The 8,294-nt window shown below is 45.3% G+C and overlaps 1 long non-coding RNA gene across 13 annotated transcripts in view; it reads right to left on the bottom strand.

Moving 5' to 3' along the window:
• Positions 1-205: 205 nt before the first annotated feature.
• The window catches only part of LOC129810865 (uncharacterized), a 52,148-nt gene continuing 44,059 nt past the window's right edge, over positions 206-8,294 (bottom strand). For all 13 annotated transcript variants that reach the window (XR_008752800.1, XR_008752793.1, XR_008752796.1 and 10 more), the window contains one exon: positions 206-757. This is a non-coding gene — a long non-coding RNA (uncharacterized LOC129810865). The remainder of the gene's footprint in view (positions 758-8,294) is intronic.

Below are 8,294 nucleotides of genomic sequence, written 5' to 3'. Positions count from 1 at the left end.
ATGTATCAACCCCTACAAAAATGTTGTGTTCAATTATAATCCACAGAATAATTTCCTGTTGCTGCAGCATTATTTTCTTGCTGTAGCAAACTGTCTCAAATTAGAATCCTACATCGGTACCTACAATATGCAGTGTATGGTCATTGATAAACTTCATTTGATTAATTTAAATGGAAAAACAAAAATAAAACTACTGAGGCAGCTCTTCTTTTTTCAATTACGTTCACTTTATTTTTATTTCTTACCACAAGACACTGAAACATGCAGCAGTCTTTAATTTTTTTACATCAAAAATAGTTATTACAATCAATGATATGAAAATTATAGGTAAGAGAATGAAGCTGCAGTGCAAACGCATACAAAGACTTGAGCAAGTCAAGGATTTTACATTTAAAAGCTTTACTCTGAAATAGAAACGGGCAAAGGATCCCTTGGGATCTCAACCAATATCCTCCTAAAATTGGTTCCAAAATCTTTCATTAAGACCTAACGAAACTATTCAAACAAAATGTATTACTTTTCAACCACCACTTATAAATGTACCTTTCCCTTGTTAAGACTCCTACTTACCTGACCACACAAACATTTGGTGATAATCAGTAGATTGGAGAACTGAATCCTCTTGACTGTGGTGGGGTATTTTTTATTGACCTTTATTACAAGAAGAGTGGACGGCTTTATATCTTTGTGTCTGGTTTGGTCTGCACGGGACATGACGCTTGATACTTCCACTGCATCTCCATTGTAACCTCAGCATCTGAGAAGACACAAGACAACAGAAAAGACTGATTAGGACAATGAAAGGATCTACAAGGTCTGACAGGTTAAAGATGAGGAAGCACTATCTGACCTTAGATCATGTACACACATGCAGTGTCAGCCTAGCCCTAGATGACGCTGTCTTGTGTGGTGTATCTCTGTCTCCTTCCCTCCCCTGCCACGCTGTGTTGTTGTTTACTACCGGTTGGGGGGGATGTGTGTCTGTGTGTTTATTTGCCGTCTGTATCAGCGTTGAGGGTGACCCCTGAGCTTGCAGACAGTCAGGGGTCAGAGTAGGGCCTGTCTGGGCACACCGGCTGACCCCCAGCGCCTGCAGCCTATAGGGGGAGGGCCACCCCAACCCCCCCAGACCAATATTACCTCTGGGAATAGGATCCAGACACAAACACAATGACCCAAATCCCTGCTCCCAAACACACACACACACTCGTCTTAGACATTGGTCCCTGCATGGTCATAAACTGATGTCACGATAGCTTACGCTGCATAACGCAGAGGAGGGAGGGAGGATGCTGAGTCTGGGACAGTCACCTAATTATCCTTCTGCTCTATGACGAGACTGCATGTGGGGGTTCTATATGGGCTCTTAACCTTTGGTATAAATTATCTGATGTAACGCTGATGTAACACCATTGAAACATACTGCCAGATATCTAGTTTCAGTATAAAAATAGCTTTTCAGTATAATGACAACAAGAGACCAGAGGACCAAACAGATACAGTACATCATATCACAAACTCACCAGACCCTGTCGGAGCATCTTTATAAAATAATCAAATAACCGTATACGTTCCCCGTAACGAGTAAACGGTGAAGGCACTAACACGGAACTGAGCTGAGCTCAACCCAGAATAGTCCTATGGTGGTAATACCACAAAACCTCCTTTTATTACCAGAACATCTGTGGGGGTCTGGAGAGGAGAAGAGGCTCTGCCGGTGATTAAAGCCCAACCAGGAGATCCTAGATCCCAGACAGACGTCAACAATAACCTAGCTGGTCTGGTCTGGTGGAGCAGAAGGGCTGGCTGATTTATCAGGGTATTATACAGGGGAGGCTAGAGAGGAGACACTGGGGGTGGGGAGGAAGGGGAGATAGGGGGCAGGGGTGACATGGGAGGAAATATGTGGCAGGGGAGGCAGGGGTGTGGGGGTAGGGGAGAGAGGGAGAAGGAAGAGACAAGGGGGCAGGGGAGGGAGGAGAGGCAGTGTGGGGGTATTGGAGGGACCAGCTTGGGAGACAGCCGGTGTGGCGCACCCCAACCTGCTGACTGCACGGAGACACCAGCCTAATTTATGCATAGTTTGGCTGAGGGGTGGAGGGTGTCTAGGATCCCCTCAATAGCCCTGGGAGGTGGCTGAGGCTGAGGGTGCGTCTATGGAGCTAGAGGGCGTTGGGGTGGGGGTGTATTTTTGGAGGAGATGGGAGAGGGAGAAGGAGAAGGGGGGGGGCTTGCTCGGCTCCATGCTCAATTCAGCCTGTCTATCTGATGTCCCATTAAGGTTTGGGACAGGCCGGGGTTGAAGAGCTGGATGGGGGGTGCTTGCTGGGCTCCATGCTCAGTGCAGCCTGTCTGTCTGATGTCCCATTAAGGTTTGGGACAGGCCGGGGTTGAGGGGCTGGAGGGGGGAAGGTATTGTTCACCCCCCCCCGTTAGACTGCTGCTCTGCTCTGCCCCATTAGAACAGAAGGCCTGTCTGCTCTGTTGCATACTAATTCTGCATCCCCACCACAGCCATGAACACAAGCTAGTTGCGAGGCTCGCGTGAGAAGAAGGGTGCATTGAGAAAAAGGCAGCCGGCTCAGTGAAAAAGGCTCTGCAGATGGAGAGAGTGGCATATGCTGGATGTGTGTGAGTGCAGCTGGGCTGTTGGCCTTGGGCCTGTGGTGTGAACCTGGTTGTTGCAGTGTGGACGAGGGCTAGATGATGGTTGAGTGTGGTGATGTGGTCAGACAGTTTAACGACTGTTCTCAGCCATGGACATGCCACACAGATAGGGCTGACATATTGCTCCAGATGTACACACAGCATATGACATGTGAAATGTCCACATAAGTGTGATACATGGTGGGATGCCTCTGAAAGAGAATGTATGGTCCTACAACAAAAAGCCCAAAAACTGAAAATGAGACTGGAAAATACTCTGATATACTCTACAGTACACCAATACTATATACACTATATATGCAAAAGTATGTGGACACCCCTTCAAATGAGTGGATTCTGATATTTCAGACATACCCATTGCTGACAGGTGTATAAAATCAAACACACGGCCATGCAGTCTCCATAGACAAATGTTTCAGTAGAATGGCCTGTACTGAATTGCTCAGAGATTTTCAATGTGGCACCGTCATAGGATGCCACATTTCCAACAAGTCAGTTGGTCAAATTTTTGCCCTGCAATAGCTGTCCCGAGCCAACTGTAAGTGCTGTTATTGTGAAGTGGAAACGTCTAGGAGCAACAATGGCTCAGCCGCGAAGTAGTAGGTCACACAAGCTAGAACGGGACGGCCGAGTGCTGAAGCGTGTAACGTGTAAAAATCGTCTGTCCTCGGTTGTAACACTCACTACCGAGTTCCAAACTGCCTCTGGATGCAACGTCAGCACAATAACTGTTCATCGGGAGCTTCATGAAATGGGTTTCCATGGCTGAGCAGTCGCACACAAGCCTTAGATCACCATGCGCAATACCAAGCGTCGACTGGAGTGGTGTAAAGCTTGCCGCCATTGGACTCTGAAGCAGTGGAAATGCGTTCTCTGGAGTGAGGAATCACGCTTCAGCACCTGGCAGTCTGATGGAGGAATCTGGGTTTGGCGAATGCCAGGAGAACGCTACCTGCCCGAATGCAAAGTTTGGTGGAGGGGAAATAATGGCCTGGGGCACTTTTTCATGGTTCGGGTTAGTTCCAGTGAAGGGAAATCTTAACGCTACAACAAACAATTACGTTCTAGACGATTCTATGCTTACAACTTTGTGGCAACAGTTTGGGTAAGGCCCTTTCCTGTTTCAGCATGACAATGCCCCCGTTCACAAAGCAAGGTCCATGCAGAAATGTTTGTCAAGATCGGTGTAGAAGAACTTGACTGGCCTGCACAGAGCACTGACCTAAACCCTATCGAACACCTTTGGGATGAATTGGAACACCGACTGCGAGCCAGGCCTAATCGCCCAAAATCTCACTAATGCTCTTGTGGCTGAATGGAAGCATGTCCCAGCAGAAATGTTCCAACATCCGTTGAAAAACCTTTCCAGAAGAGTGGAGGCTGTTATAGTAGCAAAGGGGGCACAAACTCCATATTAATGACCATGATTTTGGAATGAGATGTTCGACGAACATACTTTTAGTCATGTAGTGTAAGTTGTCTCACTTCAAAATGTTGATCGGTAAATGTATTCAATCCCTCAAGTATCAAAATTCAATTTAGATCAAATCTTACTTATTTTTAATGCATATCAATATTTTCATTGTTAAAACTGTTGTAGCAGCAGAAAGGGCTGTTGTCTGATGACATCATCATGGTAACTACCAGCAGTAGGTTTAGAGGAGGAACATAAAGCCTTTCACTGAGGCTATTCTGAGGCTGCTCCTGGGCTGTGGGAGCTTTGTCTCTGGTCCGGGTAGGCCACAGAGGGCCTGAGAGGAGAGAGGAAATATAGAGAGAGTGAACAAGAGAGTGAAGCGAGACGGGTAGAGAGAGAGTTTGGGCTGGCTTGACTGACAGAAACCTGGTGAAACCTGGAGTAGTGTGTCCGTCCAGTCCATCCCAACAAAGACGTAAGCTCTCATTAAAAATACATGTCATTGGATCACACTTCGCATGAATCGTGTGATTTTCCCTCCGCCATAAGGGACCATGACTGAGTGGTGAATGGGGGCCAGGGAGAGCTGGGCCAATAGAGCACCATGCTGAGTCCCCATGGGAACCAGCCCCTCACCGAGGGGGGCTCATTTAACCATTGTTCCTCTCTTAACACAGCTTTTTTAAATGCCTCTTTATGGACTCAGCAAAGCAAACTTCAGCCCATGTCCCTGCAGCCATAGGGAGCAAGTGTCAGAAGGAGAGTGAGGGGGACAAAGGAAAGAGACAAAAGAGGAGCGTGAAAAAAGAGAGTAAAGTTGTAAGCGAGAAAGTTAGAAAGAAAGTATAAAAATATGTTAAGATTATTCTCTTAACCACGATCAAAAACAAACTACTCTCAGTGGACTGCCTCATAGTACAACTTTAGGATTTCCATTTTTCCTGCATCTACCTATTGAACATAATACAAATCATTTCAAATCCCCCAGCAGCCACATCGTATAGTACTGGTTCTTAGGTCACATGATTGTTTTTCTTGAATATATTTGTAATTTTCATTTTTAATATAATGTATTTTGTCAATTATATGTATGCAGGGCTCCCTTGTGATAGAGACCTTGGTCTCAATGGGACAAAAATATATACAACAATGATCCTCTGATTACCATGGGGATGAGGCTTACAGTATCTGTGTTATCAAACCCAAGTAATTTGCCAAGCAGCAGTCACAGTGACTGTCTGTGATACAGTCAGCACTGGCTCATGTCCTCTCAGGACTGTGGAACTCCTACAGTACAGCAGACATAATAGGAACACCAGCATCAACCTGCAGTATGTGTCATTCTTCAGTGGAAACAACAGACCTGTCTCCTATACAATACGGCTGCTGAACGGAGTCTTAGTCAGTCTCACAGGGCAGCCAGGATAACAGTGAAATGAATAACAATGAACTGGCTCACAGGGAAGTTCACAACGGTAGAGATGATGGGGAGAACAGCAAGCATAGCAGAGAGGGAAAGTGTATGTGTACTGTATGTGAGATGTGTTGATGCACTCAGGAATATCTCAATATGAATACCAAACTGCACTCTAGAGAGGAGCCCCCACAAACATGTAAATGCTCACGCCTCCCTCCTCTCCCTCTCCCCGTCTCCCTACGCTCGCCGAGTGAGGACCCCCTGATTTTATCTGTAGCTGTCTGCTGTGTGCCTGATGGAAAAGCAGAGTGACACAGGGTTGCTACGCCAAAGGCCCATTTGCAAATCACAGTCCAATATAAACATAGTGTTTAACAGGGGTTTCTATGCCTTTTTGGCAGGGGTCCACCTCATAGCCGCTAGCATTAACAGCAATCTAACCCAAGCCCAGCCAGCTTTAGCCTAGTGTGGAAACACCTTCCTCCCAGCCTCAGCCTGGTCCATGCAGCCAGCCGAGCTGATGGTCTTTGGGCAACACATTAATCTGAATACATTTAAATAGAGATTGTGCTACGTTGGCAGAGGCTGGCCACTGCTGAGAACGCACCATCCAAGTCCTCGTGCAAAAAATCACAATGATTGAAATAGAAAAAAAAGGTGAGGTGAGGATGCAGGCTTTATATTGCAGTGAGGAAGAGGAGGCAGTTGCTGGGGATTGTCAAATAAGCCGGGTTCCCAATGTGCCCATGCTCCCTCTTCGTTAATGACATCAGTTGCAGATGGGGGAGACAGGGGCACAGGCAAGCACAGCTCAGACACACGATAGCACAGAGACACAGACTGAACAAAGACACTTTTACTGCCTGCGAGGCTGACACCAGCCGGGCACTCTGCAGCAAGATATACTGAGGGACAACATTGGACAAGGAACACGCATCAATATGAACACATATGTACCCACAGACACAATCAGACCTTCATCAGCATACAGCATAAGCCCTGAAGAACTCACACACTGTCCATCACCTAACAGTTATAGATATATATATTATATATAGATATATATATTATATATATATATATATATATATATATATATATATATATATATATATATATATATATATATATATATATATATATATATATATATATATATATATATATATACACACACACGCACACACATCTGACGAGACACAACTGCTATATCTCTCGCATCGTTGATAAACAAATATAGGCAGCCATCTAGCTTTGCCAGCCAGAAATGGCTGCTACCTCAAAAATAAGCAGCAGCAGCAACTTCATGTTAGCTGATATGACTGAATATACATCTTTGTGACCTGAACCAATGCCAATACAAGAGGGGCCTATAGGAGTAAATCAGTGGAGGCTGGTGGGATGAGCTATAGGAGGACATGCTCATTGTAATGGCTGGAATGGAATCAATGGAACGGAGTCAAACGTGGTTTCCATGCCATTCCATAGAGGTCATTCCAGCTATTACAATGAGCCCGTCCTCCAATAGCTCCTCCCACCAGCCTCCAGTGGAGTAAACGGAAAAGACTAGTAGCATATTACCAACGTATCATGACGTCAAACAACCCTTTCTTGTGATGTAGTAATCTTATGTTCAAATCTACTTCATTCCAAGTAATACATATTTTCCCCAGCAATTAAAAGGGTAAGTATGTTTGTAGAATGGATTAAATATACTTGGCAAGGAAAATATGTCTCTATTAGAATCAGCAAATTGGACACTGAACTTTACCCAACTCACCTCAGAACATCAACGTGAAGCAATATTATTCACTAATAGTTCTGCTAAGCATTTACCATACAAGAAACCATGCAAACAACAAACGGGCTGCATCTTCTGTTTTGGTATACAGCACAACTTGCCATGCTGGATAAGAAGGACTTGAGAGAGAGAGGGGGGACGAGAGAGTGGGGAGAGAAAGGGTTGAGCAGGGACGAAGCTCAATGTGTGAGATGGTATGTGTGTCAACCCCAGCTGGGCAGACATTTTGTTGACATGCTGATAGGGATTTAAGCAGTGGGAGGGTGGGTGGCAGACCAAGGTGAGAGAATGACGGGAGAAAGGGAGCTTTGCATGGTGGGGGGGACGAGAGAGAGGGGCTGACAAACGTGCCGTTACTAAGCTTGATTTCAGCGTGAGTTGAGACGATTAGGGCCGGGGAGAGGAGGAAAGGACAGGGGAGGAGAGGAGGGGGTACGGTTCCTCCAGAGGAAAGGACAGGGGAGGAGAGGAGGGGGTACGGTTCCTCCAGAGGAAAGGACAGGGGGACAGGTCTATTGATGAAGTGATGGGTGAGAAGTGGCTCTCTTTCAGTCCGGCTAATAAAGCAGAAGCCTATGTGAATAATGGTATCTACCACAGGGTGGATAGGCGCTCGTGTCTTCAGTTCCCCGTCAACCACTTTCTCTGACAAACATCTCATGAGATAAAGTCCCTCCTCTTAAAGGGATATAATTATTTATACTGCTGCAGGGTAGTGATACTGTACTGTATGTATGCTGCACACCTTGTGCACCATTATGCAATGATAGGGTATCTGAACATTTCTAATAAATGATATTTATTATTTAACCCTTTCTCAGTGATATACTGCTTCAAATGTAATTTCTCAAATTTCAAAGTGACATTAAATGCAGATTGTCTTACCAACATGGCATAATACAGTAAGTATGTGGTCATTAAGGATCATTACAAAAAAAGAAAAGGTCCCCAAAATAGATCCATACAACTGAATAAAAATTATTTTCACAATA

This window comes from Salvelinus fontinalis, chromosome 14, assembly GCF_029448725.1.
Source record: "Salvelinus fontinalis isolate EN_2023a chromosome 14, ASM2944872v1, whole genome shotgun sequence".
Lineage (NCBI taxonomy): Eukaryota > Metazoa > Chordata > Actinopteri > Salmoniformes > Salmonidae > Salvelinus > Salvelinus fontinalis.
Note: the sequence above shows the minus strand (reverse complement) of the source record. Positions and strands in the feature narration are given on the sequence as shown.